Genomic DNA, 26,672 nt, shown 5'->3' with positions numbered 1-26,672 from the left:
AAACAATAAAGTTAATTATAAACATGAGAATCAAATTATTTTTGACTTGATTATGGTAGGCATCACTGAAGTAGAATTTGAACCATACCTAAAAGAAAAATAAGCATGTACAAACACGGAAACTGAGAAGGAGAACCATCCAGATTAAGAATACTATGGGTTAGGAGGCAGAGGACAAAGTGTGACGGAAGAGCCTAATGAGTGGATTTAACCTCAGCCCAAGTCTAGGAATAGGTGTAGGAGACATAAGAAGTTCATGTTAAAGGAGGAATCAATAATTTTTGTTTGAGAGCTAATTGAGTTTGAAGTATCTATGGGAAATTCTGATCTAAAGCTCAGGATGGATATCCAGATTAGAGGTAAAGATTGAGTCACCTGCACAAAGGTGATAACTAAAGCTTTGGGAGCATTTGAGATAATCCAGAGTATATGCATAGTATGGTTAAACAATAAACCTATGGAACACCTATATGTAAACACAAGTAAGAAGATGAGAATAAGAAGAAACATTCTGGGAAGCAGCAGGAGAACCAAGAGAGAATGTATCTAAGATGTCACGAGAAGGTAAGTATTTCATGAAAGAAGAGAGTAGCCAACATTGTTAAAGGATGTGCACAAGTAGCAGGTTTAACTTTTAGAAAGTCATCTGCACTCTTTAAAGGAGCAGTTTCAGTGAAGTGGTGTGCAGGGAAACCAGACTTCCAATCGGTTAAATTGATCAATGCAGGAAATGGTCAAAATGAGTGCAGAAGTTATTGTAAAAGAAGGGTGGGAAAGTTTTCCAGAGAGTAAGCAACATTAGAAAAGGAGGAGGTACATACATAAAAAAATCTTTAGCAATATCAATTTAAAATAGTACATTTCAAATGTGGCTTCTCTGTGATATTCATTGAAGAGGTGCATCAATCAAGCCTAAGATTTTCCAGCCTGGGCAATGAGTAGATCACTTCAACCAATTAAATCTCAGTATATTGAGTTGTCCAGTACTACCTACCTACTGATTACTAAGAAAGAAAACATATACTGTGTGTGATTTAAAAAAACTTTCATATTTAAAAATATTTTTAATTAAAGATGCATATTCATGTCAACAGAGACTTACAGAGCTCAGGAACACAAACTCATTATAAATGTTTCAAAGGAATTATACAGGACAAAACACCTGCAAAGAAGAAAAATAAGACATTTGCTGCCTTTTTAAAAAAACTCTAAAATAGCCATTCTTACCACATGGAAAATAAGGCTATGATTCAACAAAACATTTGGAGAAACAAATGTTTTCCACCCAAACAATCCTCACAAACATTCCTAAGACTGTGAATACATTTCTCAAAGATATAATCACTGCTTACACATCAGACAACCTGAAATTGCCATCCTACTAAATAACTGGCACGCATGCTCTTTGTAAGTATCAAGATCATGATGTCATGATGCGCAAAGGAAGACTAAGGAGATGCGAGATTGGAGGAGACCAAGGCAATTTGAAGGTTGGATCCTAAACCAAAAAAATGGACCTTAATGAAACAACTAAGTAAACATGACTAGTTCTATCGAGCAGGTAATGGAATTGTTTCAGTGTTAACTTTCTGGTTTTAATAATTGTATCCTTGCTATGCAAGATGTTAACATTTGGGGAAGCTGGTTGAAAATTACAAGGGAATTTTTGTAGTATTTTTCAAACTCTTTTGTAAGTCTGAAATGATATAAAAGTAAAAAGTTAAAAAAGAACAATTTCTAACTATGAAAAGAAATGGGTGAAGAACAACATCCGGCGGGAATAAGAGACCAAAATTTGACTATGTAGTTGTATGTATCATATTGCTTTTCAATTTTTTAAAAAAATTTCAACCAGCTGTAAAGTGTCCAGATTTAAGTGACTATAATAAAATATACCAGAAACGCCTGGGTCCTAAAGAAAGAAATTTCTTGTTCACACATGGAGTAACCTGTACATTTCAGTAAAAGACTAATAAATAGAAACTCAGAATGCGATTTTCAATCGGAGTTTTCATGTGACTTTCCTAATGTAAAAAAGATGATCAAGGCCAATTTTGAAGTTGCCATTCACCCAATTTTGAGTATCTACTCTGTGCAAGACACTATCATAGGTAAAACATGGTCTCTGACTACTAAAAGTGCCTCATCAATGTTGGTGGACTATTACACATTTCTCAGTATTTCATAGAATGTGTTATAACAAAGAGGCAAGCGAAGTCCTGTTGAGACATAGGAAAAAAGGAATAATTTGGATAACCTCACAGAGGCTTGGACAAATAGTTGTCCATCAAGGAGAAGATGAGGGAAGGTAACAGGGAGGCAAGTTAGTTTGAAGGTAGCAGAGAATTCTGATGGGTAGTGATTGAGGCATAAAGGACAGAGGCATTTTGTAGAAGAGAAAAAGCCTAAGCAAAGTCATGGGATAGAAAATGACAGGATTGTTTTGATTCTCTAATTCAAGTGAGAGGGCAAGGAGCTCCAGAGTTGGAAGTTCACTGAGTGATAGGATGTGAACAAGTCAGTTAGGGCTTAAAGAGCCTTGGAGCTCCCAGAAAATTATGTGTTGTGTAAATACTAACCCATCTCACATTTAAGACCAGTTCCATTAAATGTTGCTCAATACACTTCTTTCCCTAAATTCAGCGTATTTTTATATAACCCGAAATATGAAATATGCATTTTAGTTGCCCACTCCAAAGCGGTACTGGCAAGTTCCAAAGATGCTGGATCTTAAAATATGTTGAGTGCATTGTTTTCTAAGTAGTCAATTACTATCCACTGCCCACTTCTAAAAGATCAATAATTCAGATTGCCCAACAGGTTCCTAGGCCAGTATTAAACTGTTCACTGAGTTTTACAAAACTGAAAACCTCTTTGTTAATTGGATATGGATTTCATTCTAGCAGCAACTGCTAAGGTATTTTAACGGTATTTGCTCTGTGAAAACTAGTCCCAGAATATGTTAATTAGTCTGATATGAAAACGTGTTCCCTCAGCCAATAAGTTTGGTAAACATTGGATTAAGGAAGGTTAATCAGATTTTTTTTGCTACAGGAGTTATCAGAACCTTGAAAATGCTAGTGAGAAATATGGCATTTAAGAGGAGGGAGTTAAGATGCATTGTTACACAAATCCCAATAGAAATCCAGTGATACAAGTGTTCTACATTTGAAAACTGCACCAGATGCATCTCTGCTTCACCTAATTTTAAGCCTATCACACATTTGATGGAATGGCTTAATGAAATGTCTATGAGGAAAGAGGAGCTTGTCCAAAACAGTTTGATTTCTGATCCCTGTAGTTACTGTAATGTCAACTTTTAAAATTAATATCATCTATTGGAAAATTTTCTTTCCTTGGGAAAATGTCTCTTCTTTTAAAATAGAAATTAGTGGGGAGAAAAAAAATCATGAACAGATATGTCCTTTCTTGTCACCTTCTTTGGGGGAAAGCTATTTTGTTAATGGGAAATCTGAGTTTTATTGCTCTTATAATATGGTTAAATCATTTGAAACGGTCACTTAAATGATGGTGTTGTGGTCACTTAAATGATGATGTTGACACTAAAACGAAAGAAACACTGCAAGAGAAAGTCAGGAACACAAACCGCTAGATAAATTTCAAAGAAAATAAAATACAAGACGTCTAGTAGCAGTTTGGAAATATTTATGTACTGTGAAAATAAATAAATTTCACTTAAAGTGGAGCTTGGAAGTCCTGGGAGGAGCTGTCACGCATATCACTCACCCCAGCTTGCAGATCCCAGCAGGAAGAAAGATTTCCTGACCCAGCAATAGCAAGCTTCCCCCACCTGCAGCCAATGAAGAACCGCCACAGCCCTCCCCAATTTCCTTTTTTCCTCTATAAAAGCAAGCCCCTCTCCTCTGTTCTCCAGACATGCCTATGGTTCACCATATGTTGCTTGTCCTGAATTGTAGTTCTCTTCTTTTCCCAAATAAACTTATTTTGCCAGTAAAATAATGGTCCACTTTATTTTAAGATCAACATTACTTCACAGATCTCTAGGTCCTACTACAAGGCAGCCATAACACGTTACATCCATACAATATAATTATATAACATCAATACTTTGGAACTGTTTAGTAATTTCCGGTAGTTGGATCTTAAAAAGAGTGGAGATTTCTATGCACATCGTATTACAGTTCTGTAGCTTGAGAAGTGGAAGCATGTTAATGTCCAGCATTAGGGTCTGGATCAGCAGAAATGATACTCGACCAAAAACAATATGTCATTTCACAATGTCAATGTATAGTCATCAGATTGTTTATTTGAGAACTAAGTATTCTGTGGTTGTAGCAGGGATTGAGGTTAAAGCCACTTATCATATCTGCCATTATATTTCTTAATCAGACATATGTTAATTAAGGGGTTTTTTGCCCTTTAATTAGGTTGCTTACATAATCATAATTAGTTTTGGTTTATAGTCACCTTGATTAACAAAAAGTAAGATTATCGTTTCTCAAGTGTTTCATCAGAATTGCTAAACATATGACAGACACTATACACCCTTCAAAAAAAAAAAAAAGCATAATGTATATTTTAATACAATTTTTTGTTTGGGGGATTTACTAGTGTCAAAAGAAAAAAGAAAAAACAAGCAACCTTTTTCTATAATCAAGTCCTCCCATACAGATTATAATTTACTTAATTGGGACAGCCTCCCCTATTTAGAAAGCAAAATGTTTTAGAATTATCTGAGTCTTGAGCTAAATACTGGATTTGACTGTTCTTGCTTCTAATAAGAATACATCTAAGGTCACTCCAACTCTCTCCAGGTTGCTATTACACCTTTTTTTTCCTCACCATTTTAGTTAATCTTCACTCTCTAGGATACCAAGCAAACTCATGCGGAAGAAATATTATTTGTCATAGTATCTAGAAAAAGCTTTCAGTAAAAGTTTGACCGTCAGAATGGAATAATACTTTATTTCAAAATCCTGGAATTCTTAGATAAATATAAGGTAATGTTATTTAGAATACAGAAATAACAGTTTTGTTAAAGCAAAGTGAGGCCTTCTTTCTTCTCAGAGCAACGAGTGTTTGTTTCTTGCTTCCTACTCCTTAACTTGAAAGACAAGTACAAACCTTCTGTGGGCAGCCATCACTAGTGAAGGAACAGCCTTCTGTTCCTCTTGCCTGGATCTCCTCCCTGATACACACTACTAGCACCTCACATTTTTCCAAGATTTTACTCAAGAGTTAGCGCCTCAGTAAGGCCCCTCACTGGCTACCCTGCCTACAATTTTTATCCCCTCTCTGACATTTCTGTACTGCCCCCTACTTTCTTGCTTTACTTTTTCCTCTTTATTATTTTTCATTATTCAACACACTGTGTGATTCACGTGCTTATATTGTTCACTACCCACTTCCTTCACTAAAATGTAGACTTCACGATGCCAGGGAGTTTCATCTTTTTCTTTCAGTTCTGCATTGCCAGCTCCCAGTAAAGTACCTGACACATAATAGGTGCTCAATAAATTAAATGAATGAAACACCACCATCATAAAAAAAATCTCTTCTATGAACACAGATAATTGTGCCATTGGGTGCGCTTTGTCAAATAATTATCTTCTCAGAAGCCTTTAATAGTTCAATAACAATGATTAAATGCTGATATAGCAGATGATAGAATATTGGGCAATTAATAAAACATAATAAAATACATAATGTGATGAGCAAATGCTCATGTAACATGTAAAAAACAAAAACAAAAAAACCTTGAACAAAACAATAATAAAACAAGATGAACACTGGATGGAAATATTAACAGTCAGTACCTTATCTATACTTGTTTAGTCTAAGTTTTATAACACAGATATTTTTGGCCCCCAACTTTTTTTTCCCCAACATCTCTATAAGCTCCAATGAGCATGCTCATATTGGTCAGCTCTAGTTATTTCATTGTTTATCCAGGTTTTATATTAATTTGCTTATTTTATAGCTCTTATCTTTCCATCTTGGTTGTAAGCTCCCAGAAGGCAAGATCATGTTTTGTACAACAGTGATCCTACAGCACCTAACTCACTAGTAATAAATGCATGGCCAAACCTTATTACATATATGTGGACTATTGGTTGATTGATTCACATGTGGTATGCATATATGCATAATAGATCTCTGCTACTTTAAGTTCAATCAGCTCTTTAGGATGACACTAAGGTAACAAGCAAAAGAGAGTAGCATAGTAAGCACTTATTCTACATTCATATGTCATTCAGAGTATCATGAACAGTTCCAATTTAAAAGTTGAAAAAAAGTCACATTTATACAAAAGGTACACATCTATGATTATAAATGCACTGTCCTTTGAAGAAATTTTTAAAGACATTTAATTTTTTTTCATATATCAACGGTCAAAAGTTAGGGAAAATGACATGCAACATTCTCAATATTTTCATGACACTGAAATTTATTTAGCCAAGATTTCAATGTCCAACATTTTGGCTATTTCTAATTTTTTTAATAATTAAGTGTGTAATAAATGTACTATAAGCTAAATTTATGTATGATGATCATATTATGAAAAAAAATTCAGATATTTTTACATAAAATAAGGCTTTAAAGAAAGATGATCAGTGTTACCCTCACTGTCTCAACCCATACTCTGAGGTTTGCTCAAAATTTGGAACTCAAATATATAAAATAAGATTAGACTCGTTCAAGGAATTTTCATGGTAGTACTAAGTTTGTACATTGGTTCATTTGGGTTTTTTTCTCATTATTTATTGAGCGCCTTTCATTGCTAGGCTGGGACTTTCAGAAGACCAGTGAGTAAGCACTTGGGCTGTCTGTAGTACAGTGAGTGACATGTGATTATATTAGAACCCTAAGGGCATTTTGATTTTTTTTACTAGGAGTAAAAGTCCCTACAGTAATTAAAGTACATGAAATGTGATGCATTTTCCAACAAATGGTGAGTAATCATTACCGGAGGCATACTATTTTTTTCTGTAGGAGAATTTATGAAGTCTAATCCTCAAATCGCGAGAATATATAGTTACTTGAAATAATGATATTTAACGTACTTGTGTTTGGAATGGCAACACAATGGTCATAAAATGGCTGCCTTTTTTTCCTGTTTCATTCCAATACATGTTTCTACCAACTAAATCTAAAATCTGAGGAATTACATTTACTTTCATACATCACCTCCTTAGAAAAAGTTTTTTGAGACTAATCTGAATATTGTTCAGGGCTGCAATATTCTGACAACCTGAGAAATCAAATTAAAATGGTAAAACATTTATCAGTAGTGAAAATTTCATACCAAAGTATAAAAGAGAAAGTAGTACAAAGGCTACTTTTAAATCATGATTAATTTGAGAAGAGTTACGGCAATTTAAAATATGTAAACTGTCTTGAATATTATTTAGACATCTTAAGATTTTAGGATGCTCAGCATTTTAATGGGCATATTTAAAATGTTCTCTTTTTTAATTAAAGAATGCATTTTTAAAGGCTACTGTAGAATGAATGAAGCTATATTAAGTTTTATGGCATTTTAAAAAATGTAATATCCATACATATAATTTCACTGAATGCAAGTTTAATTTTATATCTTTAATATATCACATTTGGGTCAACTTTCAACATGAAAAATTCAAGTCAACAACAAAAATGTTAGTGTATCTAAAAAACACTGAGAAACAATGCAAATGAAAAAAATACAGAATAAATTCACAGAAATAGAATTCCTTGGGATGCTAACTGAAAAGTCAACAATTAAAAAATTTTAAAAAAAGGAAAGAAAAGAGAAGAAGAAACACAGAAGGAAGGAAAGGAAGAACAAAAATAAGAAAACAAAAAAGATTAAAATACATGTCTCTATGTACTAGTACATATTATTAAAAGTGCTTCCCAACCACAAGGTTTAGCATAGAGATGTGTAAATATTTAATGGTAACACAGTATGGTACATTGTGAAATCTTTATGGATAAACAGTCATTTGGAAGCTACCTGCGTCATACATAGGAGAGAGGGTATTTTAGGAGAGGAAGGCAAAGTTAAAAGAGATAATGTCAAATTTTAGATCATATGTTTGTATTCCAGAGAGAATAATAAAGCTGTCCTAGATATATCTGTTCTAATTCTAGGTAGAACACAATTTAGAAAAACTTGTTTTGATACTGAAAGTCCCTGTTCGTGTCCTAATCAGAAAGGTAGCATTTGTAATCTCACATTAAAAACAATTTCAATAAAACAACTTTTAGCTACATACTAAATATTCGTTGGAACACAGAGGAGATCGTTTTCTTTGGTGTATGTTAATCCATCTATTTGGGGGGAGGAAAGCAGTTCCTTAAAATGCAAATTATCTATCACTTGACATCTCTTTTTTTATGATGGAAAAGGAGTCCTTTACTTAAAAATTTGTATTTCTTTAAAGTTTTAGCAGCTATATACTTATTCACCTAGGCTAACCAAAAAAAAAAAAAAAAAGAAAAATCATTTACAATTTGTTCTTACTTCAAACTCTCACCATTTATCCATTTACAATGTGTGCTTTTAATTAGTTTTTTTTTTAATTGAAGTATAGTTGATTTACAATGCTGTGTTAGTTGCAGGTATACAGCAAAGTGATTCAGTTTTTTATATATATATATGTATATATATATTCTTTTTCAGATTCTTTCCCGTTATAGGTTATTACAAGATATTGAATAGAGTGCCCTGTTCTATACAGTAGGTTCTTGTTGTTGATCTATTTTATATACAGTAGTGTATATCTGTTAATCCCAAACTCCTCATTTATTCCCCCCTCTTCCCCCATTAGTAACCATAAATTAGTTTTCTATGTCTGTTAGTCTGTTTCTGTTTTGTAAATAAGTTCATTAGTATCATTTTTTAGTTTCCACATATAAGTAGTATCATATAACATTTGTCTTTCTCTGTCTGATTTACTTCACTTAGTAAGATAATCTCTAGGTCCATCCATGTTGCTACAAATGACAATATTTTATGGCTTAGTACTATTCCATTATATACATATACCACTTCTTCTTTATCCATTCTTCTGTTGATGGACATTTGGTTTGCTTCCAAGTCTTGCCTATTGTAAACAGCGCTGCTTTGAACATTGGAGTGCATGTAACTTTTCAAATTCGAGCTTTCATATTTTATGGATATATGCCCAGGAGTGGGACTCCTGGATCATATGGTAACTCTATTTTTAGTTTTTTAAGGAGCCTCCATACTGTTCTCCAGAGTGTCTGCACCAATTTACATTCCCACCAACAGTGTAGGAGGGTTCCTTTTTCTTCACATCCTCTCCAGCATTTATTTGTAGACTTTTTGATGATGGGCATTCTGACTGGAGTGAGGTGATACCTCATTGTAGACTTGATTTGCATTTCTCTAAGAATCAGTGATGTTGAGCATCTTTTCATGTGCCCGTTGGCTATCTGTATGTCTTCTTTAGAGAAATATCTATTTAGGTCTTCTGCTCATTTTTTATTGGGTTGTTTGTTTTCTGATATTGAGCTGTATGAGCTGTTTGTATGTTTTGGAAATTAATCCCTTGTCAGTCGCATCATTTGCAAATATTTTCTCCCAGTCTGTAGGTTGTCTTACAATGTGTACTTTTAAAAGAAATTTTTTAAGAAACCATTTTATAAAGGCTATTTTAATATAAATTAACAAAAATACCATCTATACTTTGTATATATATATATTTCAGATAACTGGAATCAAAACCCTTGGTGAAAGTCTATCCCTGAAAATAAATACATTTAGTCAATGTAAACTCCAAATTTATCTTAAAAGGCACTTTATGAACAAAGTATGAGTACACATTACTATTATTAACTTTCTCCTAACCAAATGTTTTAAATTCTATGTAGCCAAAGTCTTGATTTAGGGGAAAAATAATGAAAAGAGCCTTTCGAATTTTCTCCACTGCTCTACTGTTCAGAGGTATTATCCTAAAAACATACTAAATTTTAATTTGCAGTTTATAAAAAGACTATTTCACTGTGGAAGAATTCTTCATAATTAGAGAAAATGGGTATTTGGGGAAGAGGCTAACATTTGCAAACAATAAAATTGTGGATTTTCTCATGTTGAAACAACATCAAAGCCACCAGCCGTTTTGTTATGTGGGTACCAAAGGTTCAAAAGCGTAAGTCAAAATGTCCTCGTGAGACCACCTGGCATTTATTTCTTTTAATATCTCTTGTTTAAGACATGGCAGCAATCAGGCACGAAGCACTACAGTTCACTCCACTTTAAGCACTCCATCTTGTAGTAATTGTTCTTTTTAAAGAGAAGGGTCCTTAGTTACACAAATGGGCACGGTTTTAGAATAGAAAAGCCTAGCCACAAAGGATGGCCATGTCCTCTGAACAGACACAGATTTCAGCTTAGAAACTAGAGTTTAGTATTTAAACTAAACTAATTAATCAGTAGTAACTCCCCAAAAGTAGAATTGTTTAACAATAATAAAAAATATTAGTTTCAAGGATGAAAACTTTGTTTAAAGTATTATTTTTAATTCATCAAATTACTCGTCACATTACTTAGCACAATACATTTAGTATACTTCACTAGGTATCATCTGGGTTCTATATTATGTTCTTAGATATAAAATATTTACAACAGTGCCTGATTTGTATTAAGCCTTTATTTTTATTGTCATTATTTTTTGCCAGATAATATCTAATTGAGAGCATTTCAATAAAAATTGAGAGGGTAAAATCTATAGTCATGTTAGATTTTCAAAATGTTAAACTAGTTGAATACACATTTATATGGACATGAATTATCCAGATGTAGAAGTCATTTACCCTCTGATTATTTCCTAAGTAATGTGGGAAGATTTTTCACTTAGAACATGGAGGTGTTTTTCCTCTAATTTTCAAGGCAGTTATGATATGTACCCTCTCATGTCTGTTATCACTTCTGCCTCATGGCTCCGACAGCTGCTCTAAAAAGTTAGTTAGAAGCTCTGAAAAAGAGACAGTCCTCTTTAAATTGCACATAAATGGATTTTTTTCTAGTAGCTAATAGGAATAAAAGACACCAAACAAACCAAAATACAATTAATGTGGTTTGAGCAATTGCAGTCAGAGAGAATTTTCTGCAATGAATATATCAAATATATCAACTTATATGCAAGCAAATGGTCAGTTCAATGGAAATTACCATAGCACAAGAACTGGCATTAGGCATAGAAAGAGGACCATCTGGGAACACTGAAACAAGTTTCACGTAGCTATCTATAGGAAACGATGATCTGTGTGCCTGTGTGTGTGTGTGGGAGGGTGTGTGTGTGTCTTAGCAGCTCCTGGCTAAATATTTCATCAATACTCTAAATGGAGGAATTAGCAGTAAAATTAAGACTACATAAAGGGTATGTAACTTTAAATCAGCTGCAATTAAAGAAGGTTCATGTATGCTTAACTATTTAGAAAACTTTAAATAATGTAGCCTATTGGGTTTTTTTTTTTTCCCTCAACTATCTTTTTCTATATTTTTGTATACAAATCCACGTCAATGACGTTTTCTATACTGGGGTTCAGAGCGTTTGGACAAAGTGAAAAAATTCATCTTACAGATGCTGGCAGAATAAATGTTATTCCTGGATAAGTATGCCACATGTTCCACAAGAACTTCTAATTCAACGATGCTTTGACAAAAGTATGTCTTGATTGTCTTCATCAAACAATATTACCAAGAACAGTTTTCATTAATAAGGTTGGGAGAATTAAATTACACATTCTCTAGGGTACACATAAGTCAATAACTTGATAAATGTAATCACCCTGAAAATGAATAGAAATCATAAATATGAAGATAGAAAACTTATATAGAACTGTTAAAATCTCTGCAAGTGTTTTCAAAAATAAATTATTTGGTAAGCTATCACCTTTTGCTTTTAATGGGTAGAAGAAAACAGAAATTGGATTGAAGCCAAGAGAAATAATATGTAAATAATAGCTGAGAGAACAATGATGTTCTAGGAAAAGTATTTAAAATTAGTAGCAATCAGGATTTGGAGGCAGAAGCAGAAATAGCTGTTCTGAATTGCATCTATAAGAAAAAAGTCTGGTTAAGAAAACCATCGAATTCTGGCATCTAGAGGAAGGGAAGTCTTCTTCAGGGTGCTGCCCCAGCTCCTCCTGTCACACACAGGAAGGGTCAATAGAACTCTTTTCTGGAAAGAATTCTACCACTTTCCCAAGCAAGTTAATGGCCCTTGTGCAATATTTTCAAGAATTTGGGTCATACGTCTGGATTGTGATGATTTATTTCTCTTTCTCCCAAACCAGAAATTTGAGCTTTCTCAGTGTTAGAACAATATTTTAGTCATCCTGGTACTTCCCAAGCCTAATAGTATTACCTATAATATAGTGTTCACTCAAATATTTCCTATTGTTAGCTCCACTAAGACCTATACATTTATTCAGTCTCTCCCTCAGTATTTATTTTAGGATAACATTCTTTGTTCTCAGATTTACTGCAACTTTCTTAGGCTACATCTGAACTATATAGAAGAAACGCGTTCAAGGGCCTTTTAATTCCTGACCTCTTCCTAACAGGTGGAAGAATCCAGACTTTGCCTCTAAAGTTTACTCCATTCTTTCTAAGCACACTTCCTGGCTCCATCTTACCCAGTCTCTCCATACTAGGGATTCACATATTCATGTATCCAGAAATGGTTATCACATCCCTCTCTATTATCTCTTAGCCTTTTTAACTTTCCAATTTCTACTTCTGAGGTAATACAAAATAAACAGAATAAAACAGTTGGTGTAGCTGAGTTATTGTTAAACCTTCAAATCACCAGCATGAAGTCAGAATAGTGCCATTCTCAGAGTCCCCTGGTGACTCAGTGGTTGAGAATCCGCCTGCCAATGCAGGGGACACGGGTTCGAGCCCTGGTCCGGGAAGATCCCACATGCTGCGGAGCAACTAAACCCGTGTGCCACAACTACTGAGCCTGCACTCTACAGCCCACGTACCACAACTACTGAGCCTGTGTGCCTGAAGCCGGTGCTCCACAACAAGAGAAGCCACCGCAATGAGAAGCCCGCGGACCACAACAAAGGGCAGCCCCCGCTCGCCGCAACTAGAGAAAGCCCACGCGCAGCAACGAAGACCCAACACAGCCAAAAATAAATAAATTAATTAATTTAAAAAAAAAAAAAAAGAATAGTGCCATTCACTCAACAACGGGAATGACATTGAACTAAATAGGCAGGCTGTTATAATTCTGTCATTGAATGAAAAATGTTACCACAAGTTAGACTCTGGAAGGGGAGGCTAAAATAGCTGTTCACCTAACACAATCAAAGATGAATATGAACTTATATATTTGCATGTATAGTGTGTGTATACACACATATGTATTTGTATACACATTTTTGTGGAGATATATATATATATATATATATATATATATATATATATATATATATACACACACACACACACACACACCCATATACCTATCATGCACGTGCATATAAAAATTCACAAAGAATGCTAACTGTTACACACATATTTTATGTGAGCAAGTGGTTTTCTTTCTCTGAAGCAAGGCCAGATAATGCTGTGATAGACGAAGTCATGGGTTAACACATACTACATAGCTTTGGTTCACCACTTGGAAGGATACAAGTTTGGGAGCAGGGTGAAAAGAGGGGAAAATGGGATAAGAAAGGAATATTTTCTCCAAAAAGGTAACAGCATGTAGAAAAGCCAAAAGCATAGGCAGGACTTGGTCTAGTGGAAGATTTTTTTTTTTAATTCTGTATCCTTGACTCACAGATTGAGGGTAGGGTGGAGGGAAAGTGGTGAGAGGCTGCAGAGGCCCCTGACTGTTGATGCTGGACCGCTTCCTTCTTTTGGACACTGTGGCTTTCTCAGAGGTGGTGAAGGAGGAAACCCACTAAGGAGGAGGAATGGAAAGCAGTCGAGTCCCGCAAACCCTGGGCACCTCAGAAGTGGTGCTGGCAGTCCGCCCTCTGCGGGCCCGGTGGTTACGACCTTGGGGTGCCAATCTTCATTCACCCACAAGCTCAGAAAGCTCATTTGGTGAAGGCTATGACAGAATGGCGGTGAAATTCAAATGGCAGCATCCTGAGGTTTCGTCCATGGGCATTAAATAAAGAGGGAAAAGTTCCCCCTTGTCTGTTTACCGAATTTTTTTGTACTTAAAATAACCAGTCTCTTTATCCTCAGAACTGATGACTTACAGCAGTTATAAACAAAGTGTCTGTTTGAAATTCAGAGTTTAGTCTGAAGGGCTAGGGGGCAACCCTATTTAGCAGCACAAATTATATCTAAATATGGAAAAAGACAGGTAGTCAGTGTAGAAAATTATACTGAAAGATCTTTTTTCTTCTGGCGGACAGAACTGGCTCTTTGAAAGTGAGAGTGAGCTGGTCAGTTATCAGGGAAAGGTTGCTTGAGCAGCAGAAGAAGACGGGGCACCCGAATGCTCCTTAGAGCTGATGAACAGTTTCATCTTCACTCTGCTAAGTTCTATTTTGAGCCTTTTGTTACCTTATATTCCACAGATGTTCCAATAAAATAAAGATTAAAAATGTGAATAGAAAACCCTGATGCTGGTTTTGTGACAGTTGGTTACATAGCATAGGTGGCCCCTAGTAACTTTCCATAGCTAATATTTGTTATCAGAAGAATATGGGATAAGCCATCCAAACTCCCTAGGTCTCCTTTGCCTCATCTATAAAATGTGGATGGTGATGATACCAGCCACCAATGGCTGTTAGAAGACTTTGATGAGAACCTGCAAAGGTAAAGATAAAAATGTGATACAATGGATATATGTTGTTATTCGGGGGAGAGATTTTTACTTGGAATGCCTAGTGAATAATGAGTTTAACTCCAAAACAGCTATATGGACTTGGAAAAGAAGAAAAGTGGAAGATAACTTAGACTGTAGCATTAAGCAGAAGTAACATGCAACCAAAAATAGGAATGATTTAGTAATGTCTGGTATCGTGTCTACTGTTGCGGATAAAATTATCAAGAAGGTGAATGTGACATATTCTATACAATACGAGGTTCAAAGCTCATGCCACTTTAGGAATTAAAAACCACAAGTTCTCAGACCTTAGTTTTATCTGATGTGATGTTGTCATGGAAAGGGCTTAAAATATGAATGATTTGGTTGCCCTCAATATAGAATCAATACAACTGACAAAGAAGTAGGAGGAATAGTTAGGACACATGTTGAAATCAGAGGCTGGGGCTTAAGGAAGATGCTCACTCTTTCAGTTGCAAGTGAGGCAGATGGCCAAACAGAGGACAGAAGAACAAAGGCCAGAGTTTGGAGGAGATTCTACTCCCAGGGAAGGGCCAGAAAGCCAAATACCATCTCAGAAGAAGTACTCCTAGGGTTATGACACACTCGCCTGGCCCACAAAAGACAGATATGTCTCCTTTGAGAATGGATATCCCTTACACTATATGTGGCAGTAAAAATTATCAGCTAGATGGAAAACTCCCTTGATGCACACTGAATAGTCTAAGACATTTTTCAGGTATATCCAAACTTCATACCATTGTCCGGGTTTATCAAAGTCGTTGCTCTTACCCAACTCATATTTAACTAGTAGATAAACAGATCCTCTACAGCAGCTCCAAAAGGGCTCTACTCAAGGGCCATTTTCCTCAACACATCCTCTCTCTACTGTCAAAACCCAAGGGAGCGTAGGCCGGTTAACCTCTTGGCAGCTGTGATACCCCTGGAATAGAAGCCTGTGAAACAGCAAGAAAGCGCCTCTTAGCCATTTGGGGATATCCAGCTATCAGTGACATTTTAAGTCCAGAAGTCTATATTTATTCCCCACTCTCCATTTCTACTGCCACCGCATTTGTTCATTTTTAAAATCCATTTACAAAATGTTTATTTAGCATCTATTCTGTGTCAGGCCACATAGTAAACAATGATGGACTCAGTCCCTATTTTCATTTTCATCACAGTCATTTGCCTTACAAAAATAAAGGACTGATGAAATGGCTAAAATGCTAGGTTTTACAAATACCCACCTTGCAGACTTCTTTAGGTCAATTTGAAGTGCATAGACATTTACACCTCTAGCAGCTCTATGAGAGAGTCTGATTAAACGGCAAGATATAGGCTTCTAGAGCTTCTAAGATGAGCCCAAGATCACACAGCCTTGGATGGAAAAGCTGGACAGATCGGATCCCAGATGAGGCACTACTGCCTAGTTCATGTAAGTCTGGCTACACCAGTGGTTTTCAAATGTTTGTTTCATTTAACTTGAATAATAGAACTCTTTGCTTAAATAATATATTACTAGAAATCCCAATATAAAAAAGGATAAAAGCAAAAGTTTTCCATTAGAATCAGACCCAGGGTAGGCTAGCTGAGCCTGTCCTCACCCCTTCTGTGTCACCATGTCACTTAGTGGCAAAGTCCTCAGGTTCTTGGGAACAAGGTTCGACACCTCACATAAAGTTCAAACTGGAAGAAAAATCCAAAACACTTAGAAAACTTAAAGTATGTGCTTAGTTCTTGCTATAGGCTGAATAGTTGTCCAACCTACCTCCCTCTTCATTTATATGTTGAAGCCCTAATCGCCTTGTTGACGGTATTTGGAGGCGGGGTCTTTGTGAGGTAATTAGGTTTAAATAAGGTCCTGAGCACGGAGCCGTTGAGGATGTGATTAGTGTCTTTATAAGAAGATGAAGAGCCCTCTCTCTCTCTCTCCACCAGGTGAGGATACAGAAGGAAGGCACCTGCCTGCAAACCAGTAAGAGGGCCTCCCCAGGCACTGAGTCTGCTAGCACCTTGATCTTGGACTTCTCAGCCTCCAGAACTTTGAAAAACAAATGACTGTTGTTCAAACCACCCAGTCTTTGGTATTTTGTTACAGCAGCCCAAACTGACTAAGGCAGTTGTACTGTTTTTGCACTTAGCAAAAACGGCACTGAAGAAAGGGAGGATCACACTAAACAGAAGAAAGAAGAGGCATTCACTTCATGCTATTAAAACTGGCATAATCATTTTTTTCTCCAAAGCAAATTTTTATAAAGGGATTTTCAATCTTTTCAAAAGACTTCCAACCTTTGCATACTGATTATCACGTCTACAACTACTGTGTTAATGTAGCAAAGAAACTCAGAAGCCCCAAATTAAATTTAAAACCATAACGATATGCCTTTGGGAAAAAAATAAATGAAGGACCAAATAACAAACTGATGAAACAGAGCAAACTTGGAAAACAAAAAAAATTTTTTAATCTTTAATTAAAATGATAGTTTAAAGGAAAGATTTCAAATAACTTGTGGTCTTCATTTGTTTTAAACTTAAGAGATTTTTTGATGTCTTTAATTAATCCATTTAGCTCTTTTGCATGAGAATTTAAATTGAGCATTAGAATAAATAATAGATTGTATAAATGTGTATCGGACACTGCTGGTTAGAGGACATGCAGACGTTCATTGTCAAGAAATTCCTTTACACTTAATAAATATATCCAAAAGCCCTTTGCTTTTGTAATAGTGCTTTTTATATGTCCTTTTTTTTTCTCCCTTAAATGAAATGGAAGAATGTTGTATTTTGAGTCTTTTCTTACTCTATATTTCACAGGTATTCCAATAAAATTTTAAAAATTGCAAATATAAACATTAACGTTGGTTTTGTAATATTTGTTTACACAGTGTGGGTGGGTCCTAACAATTTTCCATAACCAATATTTGTTATCAGAAGAACTATTTATTATCCCCATAAAGATTTTAAAAAGGCAAAGATACTTTAGTTTGACAGATATGCCTAAATTAATATCCCTGTATTTCCTCTATGAATAAGATGCTTATTAGATTTATCACAGAAAGAATGCCTAGTATATAATAAAATCCAAAATCACCCAGTAAAGCAGTTTTGAAACTGTTGCTATAACTTTTATTGAGAAATTTTAGATGGGAAATGGGACTGTTTAAAAAAAAAATTGAACGCTGGCTTAAATTTGGGGAGTTCAGTTTAAGAATATTATCCTCTGAATATATGTTACAGGTCTTAACTCTAAATTAATTATCTGTGATCTGGGGGATGTCACTATCTCCTTGGATCTGAGTTCTTGTAAAATGAAAGGAATGGACCAGACTGCATCTAGGAATATCCTTCTATTACTCTCATAAGAAAGGGCCATATGAAGGATTCGATCCTTAAGCTGGGCTCTAAAGAACCAGAAAGATTTTGACATGTCAAGGATGATTTTTCTTCTGATTTCTATCATGTTGATTTCCAGTTGATCTCCACTTTTCAAAGAACAGCACTTGTTAGAATACAATTCCAAATCATATTGCCAAGCAAAATAGCACTCTGTGATTCATCTCCACCATTTCAGTGTTTCTACCACTACTAGCTTAAAGGAAACTTCTGCAGTAAGTAAACTCATCTACTCACTCACTATATCCCAAACACACATCATCCCTGTGGTATCATTGACCATCTTATCATTCTAGGATGTCTCATTTGAATGTACCTCTCCCTTCTTTCAAATTTCACCTGCTCTTCAAGCGCTAACTCAGGCACGTCTTCCTCTAAAGTTTTCTTAAATGCCAATCTTCTACTTACCATCTCTTGATGGTTTCTGTAGCCTTTGGGATACAATTCTGTCTCTACAACATGATATACAAAGCTCTTTGTGATATGGCTACTGCCTCTAGCCTCATTTATGAATGCACTTTAACAGATAGCTAATAATAATTTATAATGTACCAAGCAATGAGCCAAAATGATGAATCAGACAGGCAAGGTCTCTGTCATCATGGAACTTGGTTCGAGTGGAAGATAGATGATAATAAGCAAGTAAACAAATATATTGAGAAGATAATTTCAGATAGTGATATGAAGAAAATAAAGCAGGAATATGAGTCGAGGAGAGGAGGTGAATCAAAGAAGATGTCTTTGAGAAAAGGATGTTTCAACAGAGCCTGAAGATGTCAGCCAAGTGAGAATCCAAGGGAAAAGCTTTGCAAGGGGGAATAGCAAGTGTCAGAGGCAGGAATGAGCTAGGTGAGACATGGTTGATGATGAGCTCAGAGAAATAGGCAGGGTCAGGTCAAGCAGGGTCTTATTGGCTGGGCTATGTGATAAACCATAATGGAAAAGAATATAAAAAAGAATATATATGTATAACTGAGTCACTTCGCTGTATAGCAGAAATTAACACATTGTAAATCAACTACACTTTAATAAAATTTTTTTTTAAAATATCATAAAGTAGGAGCAAGAATTGGAAACAAAATTCTCCTTAAGAATGGAAAGCTCTGAATAAATCTAGAGACAGAGCAAAAGTGTCAGTTGGAAAGTAAAAACAGAGTTTAAAAAATAGGAAGAAGTCATATAAATATGAGTCCCTCCAGATAGGGATGATCTAACTACAGGTAAAGGGATTATTTTTAGGACAAGAAAGAAAATTTTGTCTAGGTTTCGAAGCAAAGAGAAAGGGGGGTGACCAGAAATAAAATGAGGTAAAAATTAAGGACAGAATAAGTAATTCACATTATGTAGCCCTTAACAGAATTTTCTTAAGGGACATGGAACCATATGTAACATTACAAAGATCAGTACATGGTATTAAATTTCCACATAGATACATCATTTATTCTTTGCTGAAACAATACTGGAAGATAATATCAAAACGATATAGTTATTTGACATATTACATAGAAATAGTCATGCTTATGTAAAGTATTTTATATAGTAATTATAACACACCATCACATATGTTCAGCTACTCTCATTTTATTCTAAGATTGTCTTTATAAAACAGTGCAACTTAATAACCCCTTCAGCCATTCTCAGAATCAATCTAGTTAAGATGCCTGATAATTTCAATCAACTGCAGACCCAAATAAGATAACTTAACAATGGTGATTTAAAGTTGACTATTTTGATATAGAAGCATACTTCTAGTCACCCAGGACTTGGGGTAACCTAGTATTGTCCCATGTAGCTTATATTCACTTATATCTGAATATACATAGCTCAGTGCCGACTGTGAAGTTATGCATGAATGAATGAACGAACAGAGAAGTAATCAGAACGAGACTGAGAGAGAGAGAGAGAGAGAGAGAGAGAGAGAGAGGATGCTACCAGAACTCCTCCATAAACCACTGTAATTGGTGAAAGGTGCACCAATGTGTCTGCACGCTCATTACTCCACTGGGATTGGGTGTCACGCACCACAGTCAAGAACAGGTGTTGGTATCACTTACAGCTCATTCATCATCAGGCTGCAGCAGTGTTAACATATGCTGCTTTAGTGCTAATTGTGTTTGTTTTTACAATCAACGTCGATCTGCCCTTCATCATGCCAAAGAGAAAAATGTTAGGTGAGGAAAAACAAACCTGGAGCATCATATTTTTTTAGTTACCAAGGTTCATGCTCTCCTTCCCCCATTCCCCCAGGCAAATTCTCATGCCTAAGACCTGTAGAATCACAAAGATTTCAAATTCAAGATTTTGAAATAATTTAAAAATATGGAGAGGGCAGTTTTCAAGATGTGTACTTGACATGAACTTATTGGAGAACTCCTGGTTAAACCCTTAAACTCTGATATTGATTGAATGTCACTGATTTAACTATAGATCACTGAATCAATGGCTTCTATTTAAGAGAGCCTATTTAGAGATTAGAATTTAAAGACAATTGAATTTGAATTATGGACAGCCATTCTTGCTCTTCAGTTGTTACAGTATAAGATCAGAATAAAATGTTCAGCATTTTAGCAAATCCAGGAAGCATATAATCAGATCTATACAGCAATGTCACACATATTCATTGATTAGGTTCTGTCTGATTTAATGAAAAGACGCAAATAGAGTTTCCCTGCTCCAGTATAGATGCGCTTTTCATTAAACTTGTCACTTGACTTCAGCTTAACAAATGAGAAACTGTTAATTAAGTAGTCCATTCAGTTTTAATTTGCATACCAACTGTTAATTCTTAAACAGGTTTCCTAGAATATTTAAAGTTTCTTCTTAAATGTTTACCTTACTTTTTTTTTCTTATGATGACAAAAGTTTTGCTAAGTCAAAGTAAATTTCAGGGACTTCCCTGGTGGCACAGTGGTTAAGAATCCACCTGCCAATGCAGGGAACACGGGTTCGAGCCCTGGTCCGGGAAGACGCCACATCACACGGAGCAACTAAGCCCGTGCGCCACAACTACTGAGCCTGTGCTCTAGAGCCCGTGAGCCACAACTACTGAGCCCACATGCCACAACTACTGAGCCCACGTATATAGAGCCCGTGCTCCGCAACAGGAGAAGGCACCACAATGAGAAGCCTGCGCACTGCAAGGAAGAGTAGCCCCTGCTCACCACAACTAGAGAAAGCCCACGTGCAGCAACAAACACCCAACGCAGCCAAAAATAAAAAATAAATTAATTAATTTTTTAAAAAAAGTAAATTTCAATGCAATATCATTGCAGCTATGATAATTTCTAAATTAGGGTGTAAATAATTGAGGCTGTACACCAAGTAATTTTTAGCAGCTAGATAATTTGTTATTGCTGTATTAAGGTTTCTTTGTGTTAGGTGTGGATATGTGTGCTATGACTACGCCTTAGTTATGGTTGCATCACCTTTCTCATTTAGCTTTTTGCCAAGTCTTTCTCACTGTGCTATTTTTTCCTTCAGGTTCTGGCTTGGCTTCCACTCTTTGTGGCTTTTCTATTTGACTTTCAGGTCTCTGATTGTAGCCAATTTAGTATCTTGTTACTCTTTTTGCCTTTTCTGTGTGCCAGTATAATTTGTTCTTGAGATAGAGAATTGTTTATTTGATGAACTTCTAGTATGAACTTTCCCTTTTCTGTTAAATATTTCCCAGTGATTTCCTTCTTTCATAGTCTAAATTTATTAGAATCATCTTTCTTAAATATAATTATTTTTATTTCATTTACTTTACTCAAGGTCTTGAATCTTGTAGTTATATCCACAGATTTTACGGATATTCAAATTATTTTTCATTTTCACCCAAGTAGTATGCAAATTCTTTAAGCATAGTATTTGTCTTAGGTCATTCAACCACTTTAATATAAAGACTCAAATTTTACTATAAGGTTGAACTGTCAGGCAGTGGTGATTAGGCATACAGATTTTGGAATCAGATTATTCAGGTTCAAATTCTGGTCTCCCATTAGTAGTGCTAAAAGACAAACTGAGGCATATTAAAATTTTTAAGAATAAATTTGACTTATTTGGGGAGCTCCAAACAGGAAGTTGTTAGAAGCACTCCATGGACATGAGCTAGGGAAAGACTTTTATAGAGAAGGTGCAGAGCAAAGAAAGGAAATTATTTGCTTGACTATGGCTCAAGTAGGTTGCCTTATTTGGGAAAGCCTAATTGGCTGCTTGTGATTGGTTGTCCTTGGGTTTTAATTTCCTAACCCTGAGGCATTTCAGGCTTAGGTTTTGGTTTGCTTATTTAGGCTTTAAAGCCACCTCAGTCTAATGGTTTCCTTGTTTAATTAATTTAACACAAGTTGTGTATACTTACCTATATTACTTAATCTCCCTGTTTCTTAGTTTCCTCATCTGTAGATGACAATGATGCTACTACCAAATATATAGTTGTTGTGAAAATAAAGTTAGTTATCTAAAGAGCACCTGAAACATAAGTTTATTACTAAAAGTGTTTACTTAGCTTTGAGTTTTCTGATTTATCACTAATATTATTATTTTTTACTTTTATTTCTAGGATGAAACACTTAACTTTATGTAACGTGTGTGTGTGTGTGCGTGGCATATTCTACTCACAATGTCTTGAAGGTTACCATTTAGGATCCAAAACACTCTCTTAAGTTCCAGGTGAGGTGTCTGTCCGTAACCCAATACTTCACCTCAATTATGCCTGTATGTCCTTTACCTGTAGTTTCAGAGAACTAAGTTTTGCTTAATGAGCCTCAGTGCTCTCTGGAAAGATCACTTACTCTAATAGTGATGAGAAGCATGAAACAGTGGGTAGTAGACCTGATACCTCATGTCTCTGGCCCCCTAACAGTCTTTCATAGGACTCAGTAGGTGATTTTCAGCATCTAGAAGAGAAAATTGCCAATCAGTAGCAAAGTGGACAGGACGAGGTGAATGATGTTATATTGACTAGAATACGTTCACTACGCATTCCCACATATTCGAATACCAAAAATTCAGGCTCACAGGGTTATATGTAACTCTTATTCAACCACTTTTCCTGTGAAATTTAAAATTTTAGAACAGACGAGCACATATCATAGGTCTTTATACAAATGTTAAAATACTGCTATAATTTATAGCCACTTAATTCCCTGAAGTATGACCATGCCCAAATAAAAGCTGATAATGCACTGTCTGTGCTTCATACTGTTTCTGATTACCACTACAAGAAAAAAGTTATATTTAGACAAAGTGAAAAAATAAGCCATGCCACTAAGTTGAGAGTGAGGCATTCTCTCCCATAGAGCTTCGAATTAAATTCCCTGCCTTTAGGAATCTTAATGCAAATAACATTACATGACAATAACATTGACCCTTCACTTCACATGTACTACAAAAAGAATTAATAACTGAAAAATAATTTTAGTTCCTGGGTGATTTTCTTCTGTTATTTTGCAAATACATTTAGCATCATAAGACAAGAGCATGGAACCATGATCAGTTAATTCCCATCACCTAGAGTGATATATACTCAGTAAGTATTTATTGATTAGGTGAGTGAAAGAACAAAAGCATGTGGGTGCTCAGAAAAATCTCACTAACTTCTAATCTCACTAACTTCTTACTAAAAACCAGGTGTTGCCATAGTAACGTCTACTATTGTGCTCCATATTTTATTTTTGGTTTTGCTTTTCTTGTTGTATTTAGGTTCTCCTTCATGAACCCTGCTTCATATTTTCACATATTCTACTATTAACAAAGACTGTATATATGATGTATAGGTTTGGCTTGTTAGAAGAAATCTAGTATAAAAATGTTCATCTGTGATAAAAGCAGATGTAAGCTTTTATATATAGAATGGATAAACAACAAGGTTCTACTATATAGCACAGAGAACTATATACAATATCCTATGATAAACCATAATGACAAAGAATATAAAAATGCATATATATGTATAACTGAATCACTTTGCTGTACAGCAGAAATTAACACAATATTTTAAATCAACTATACTTCAACACAAAAAATAAAAAATAAAAAAATAAAATGTTCGTTTGTACATTTGAGATTTGTGAACTGATTCGATCAGAGTTAACTGAAGGTTTACTCTATAAAATGTTTGGAAGCCTGCCCTTGCCTTTCATCTAATGTGCTATTATTACTTCTCTCCTAGTTTCTTCCTGAGCGTCTCCATAGTTCATAGTAGATTAGAGAAGAAGGTCTGAGTAATCGGAGAGTGACACAACATTTTAGTAGAAAGTAGGATTTGACAGAAACAGAGTCACTTGTCAGTTCAGTGTTTTCCATTCAACAAAGTTGACATCATTGATAAAAGCCTTTAGGCATCATATCATTGTGCAAAAAATAACTATTTTCTTATTTTTATTTTTTTCTTTTTACATAAATATAAAATAGTTTATAAAATAGTTTATTTTTGTTTTATCTGAACAAAAGTTTATTCTTTTTTTATGGATATTTTATATTTAGGATTTGCATTACCCACTTCTGCATGCTTCCCCTTTGGCTCATCGTCACGGCTTTATGGAAAGAGCCAATCTGTCTAATGTAAGTAATAGGAAATAGGATGGAAATATTGACTTAGTTTAAAGTCTACTCCACCTTTGATTTTTACTGCAAATCTCTACAAATAAGGTAGCACGGTTTTTCCAAAGATAGGAGAGAGGGAGACTGGGACTACGTTTCAAATTTATAGTGTGCATTATACATTAATATTTTATTAAAGACTGTAATGTGTGATGTCACATCTGACCAAGGCAAAAGGAACATGATTAAAAAGGAGAATTTGGTTTTGTTTAAAAAAAAAAAAAATGTTTGAGGGGGGATGACATTTTCTCAGAACTTTCTAGTCTTATTTTTTTAATTATATAAATTCTATATGAATAGCACGCATAAAATCATAAATCTCTACTGACAAATATCACGAACAACGCCTTCCAACTGCCATAGAAACATCAATATGTTATGGAAAGCAAGTATGTGTAAAATTATTTAATATGGTACTATGTCACATACAATACTATATACGGTTTGGTTTGGAGACAGAAGTTTAACAAGAATCACAAAAAACTTGAGTAGAAGGAAAAATAAAAAGGTTGATTTAGAAGGAAAAAAGATTAAGCAAGATTTCAAAGATAAGAAGGGTAAGGGAGATCAGAAAAAAAACAAGAGTAAAGTGAAAGTCAGCAATGAAGATAATGGAGAAAGTAAATAGGTAAATGAAATAAGATTGCTTTTGTAATCTCTGAATCTTAAGGGTCTGTGTTTTCATCTTGTTTTATCTTATCTCCAAAGGCAAAAAATTACCGTTGAACACATGATTATCAACCTATTAAGTAGCAGAAAAGGAAAAAGGAATACTGTGTCTTGAAAAAAAAATCTTTTACGTATATAGTATTCTTGAAATTGAAAGGCCTGTAAATATCTTAGCATAGAGGAATTTTCCCTTACAAATATTCAAATAAATTTAAGTTGTTATTAATTAAATTACTTGCATATGTTCTCATTTAGCCTCAGCATGGGAAAATATTCACTGATGAACACTTTATTGTTAACTATCATTAATTCCACATCTTTGTCTCAATCAAATGAAAAAAGCAATTTATTAAAGTAAATCTTAGTGGTCAGAAAAAATTAACTTGGTCTCAATGAGTGCAACATCAAGTTTGACTCACACGTGTGAGAAAATAGAGGTCGATTGGACGATCTTTGGTGGATATAACACACTACAAGGAAAAAAAAGAAGAAGGACAGGGACACGGAGAGAGAGATGGAGAAGGAATGGGGAGAAGAAAAGAAAATAAAAACTTTTTCAAATAGCCATTTTTGTCAGGTCCCATTTCCCTATTGCATGTTTGGAATACTTGGAAGTCTACAAAATCAAGTTGAAATCCTTACTACTTTGATCTGTAGCCTCTTAAATATTCAAAGTTACTACCCAGGAAGATTCCATGTTGCATGGCAAACAAACCATTTAAAGAATGACTTTCCATAAAATATGCCTAAAATTTTTAAATGTATTGGAACACACAAAAAAATACAAAGATTTAGAATTATTAGTGTTAAAAAGAAAACAATTTTTATATCTCACACTTTTAACTACAAAGTTATCTCATTTCCATATTAATGGATATATTAAATATTAAAATAGAAATATTAAGTTAAAATTTAGAAAATCCCACTCTATATTTAGGAAACAGCTCAAAAGTCATCGTTCTCATTGATTGCTTAATTCTACTACTCTTGTAGGTTAAAAATTACTTATGGTAAGTTACTTATGGTAAATTTTGTTCTTCTGTCATTACATCATAATGTCTCTGAAACTAAAAATCACAATGTCTTTGATGCTGCTAATCTCTTTTCCCAAAGCTTTTGTTTGGATAGGATGGAAGAAGCAAATTGAAATTAATCTCAAGAAAAAAAAAAAAATTGAAAGCAAAAACCAGGGTAGAGCCAAAAATAACATAGGCAGGTCCTCATATACTCAATCTT

At 34.8% G+C, this 26,672-nt stretch overlaps 1 long non-coding RNA gene across 4 annotated transcripts in view; it reads right to left on the bottom strand.

The window, feature by feature from the left end:
• The window catches only part of LOC137766014 (uncharacterized), a 371,274-nt gene that overhangs the window by 186,451 nt on the left and 158,151 nt on the right, over positions 1–26,672 (bottom strand). The gene's annotated exons all lie outside the window — the stretch shown is intronic.

This window comes from Eschrichtius robustus, chromosome 6 (genome assembly GCF_028021215.1).
Source record: "Eschrichtius robustus isolate mEscRob2 chromosome 6, mEscRob2.pri, whole genome shotgun sequence".
Classification (NCBI taxonomy): Eukaryota; Metazoa; Chordata; class Mammalia; order Artiodactyla; family Eschrichtiidae; genus Eschrichtius; species Eschrichtius robustus.
The sequence above is the reverse complement of the archived record's forward strand: the minus strand, read 5'-3'. Positions and strand labels throughout refer to the sequence as shown.